Here is a 2,130-nt window from a genome sequence, read left to right as displayed (position 1 = left end):
GACTTTGTGTGGACGGGGCCTATGTCCTCCAGCAGTCTAAGCCTATAGCAGCAAAGGCTGCTATAGGATATTTCATCCCAGCGTTGTGTGTCCCGAACCCACAACATTATCAGTGACCACTCACACCCCCACAATGGGCTGTTCTCCCTGCTGTCCTGTGGGAAGAGGCTTTGCAGCATTCATTTTATTTCAAGCAGATTCCAAAACATGTTTTTTTCTCCCAGAATGCTTAAATTTGATCAGGAAAAATGGAAATGTCATGAGAGCTGTACAAAACAACATTTAGTTCTTGTGTATACAAAATGACAATAAATGTTGTCTAAGTCTAATCATAATTATAGAGATAGTGCAGGATAACCTGAGCCACAGTGACTATAAGCTTTGTGAAAAAGGAAATTAAGCCTAGCTTTAAAAGTAGACAGGGTGTCTGCCTCACGGACCAAAACTCGTGGTTGGTTCCACAGGAGAGGAGCCTGATAACTAAATGATGATATTTATTTATCATTATTCGTTAACAATTTAAAGTTCTCAATACTACTCTTAAAAAGTTACAAAATAATGTTATTAATCACAGCCTGCTTCAATACTATGGAGTGAATTTTGTTCCATTATTGTTGTAAGCAAAGAGGATGTTATGTTCATAAAAATGTGAATAAAAATTTACAAATTTGTAAATTCAAGTTAAACATTTTTACCCAGAAATATTTTTTTTCTCCATGAAATTATGTTTAAAAAATATGTGTAAAGGTCCTTATAGAAGAGTGTTTCATCATTCTTGTGATAGACTAATTCCATTAACTCACTGGCTGGATATTCTCATGCAACACACCTGTTTCCTGAACTCCACATTGGATTTGTTGAGACACTGCAGTCATTCTGGTATCAAGTAGGAGGACATCTGCTTATAACAGCTGAAGCTTCGCTGAAACTGGGTCAGGCGAGAAATGAAGAATGTTTGTTGAGGAAAGTGGGCTGAAATTCTTCCACAGTGTTAGGAGGGATTCATTAAGGAATACAGACCATGAGTATCGAGAATTATTGCTGCTGTAGTTGGTTCAACAATCTGTTAAACTGTAAGGTGTTCTTGCTCTTTTTGCTGTTTTTGTTGGACTTCATCTTTGTTTAATTAATACTGAAAGTGATGAATCTGCTGTGTTTGTGTGTTTTTGCTATTAAAATGGTTTTAAAACCTGATGAAAACAAGATTATTTTCTTTATGTTCAAATGAAGTCTTGAACTGAGAGAGAATACTTTCTTTTCAGATCAATAGTATATTAATTTCCATCTCTTTTGAAAATATGTCTTTAAAAGCCCATTTTTAACATAGTTTCTATGTTTTTTTTTCTTTTAACTCTTATTTCTTACCTTGTAAGCAATATGAATTGTTGTGAAATTTGTAAATTCACAAATTCCCATAAATACTGTGTAGAATTCAAATTTAATTTGTATCAATCTTGCTTATGCCAGGTTAGAATGTGATCAGAATTATTGGAAGCAACACTGAGAAAATAGTCTGTGTGTTTGTTACTTTGAGGCTGGACTATTGTAATTCTTTACTATAAAAGTCCATTAAATACATTTAAATGCCTTCATCTGATCTAAAAATCTGCAGCAAGAGTTATGATGAAAATTAAAAACAGAGATCATATTTCTTTTATTTTAAGCTTCCCTTTGTTAGTTTCCTGTCAAATCCAAATCCTCCTTTTCACATATAAATGGTCCCAAACTAACTAAGCGCCATCTTATGTCAGAGGTCTTACTGTTCCTCATGTTCTTAACAGAACACTTCACTTAAGAAAATTGTGGTTCCTAGAATTTCTAAAAGTTGAATTGGGGTCAGATCTTTTAGTCATCGATCTCTTCTCCTGTGGAACCTGCTGCCGGTTTTAGTCCATGAGGCAGACACCCTGTCCACTTTTAATATTAGGCTTTAAGCTTTGCTTTCTGACAAATCTTATAATTAGAGTTGGTCAAGTTCCTGAACTTTCTCTTTAGCAAAGCTGCTATAGGCTTAGGCTAGCCTGGGTGCCATTCCGAACTTAGTCCCGCCCACAAGGTTTGAGGTTGGGAAGTTCGGTCTGGCATTGCTCAACAGTAGCGCGAGTATGCTAGCACAATATCTGGCGGGCC

The sequence above is a fragment of the Cyprinodon variegatus genome, unplaced genomic scaffold, assembly GCF_000732505.1.
Source record: "Cyprinodon variegatus isolate N-32 unplaced genomic scaffold, C_variegatus-1.0 Scaffold81, whole genome shotgun sequence".
Classification (NCBI taxonomy): domain Eukaryota; kingdom Metazoa; phylum Chordata; class Actinopteri; order Cyprinodontiformes; family Cyprinodontidae; genus Cyprinodon; species Cyprinodon variegatus.
The sequence above is the reverse complement of the archived record's forward strand: the minus strand, read 5'-3'. Positions refer to the sequence as shown.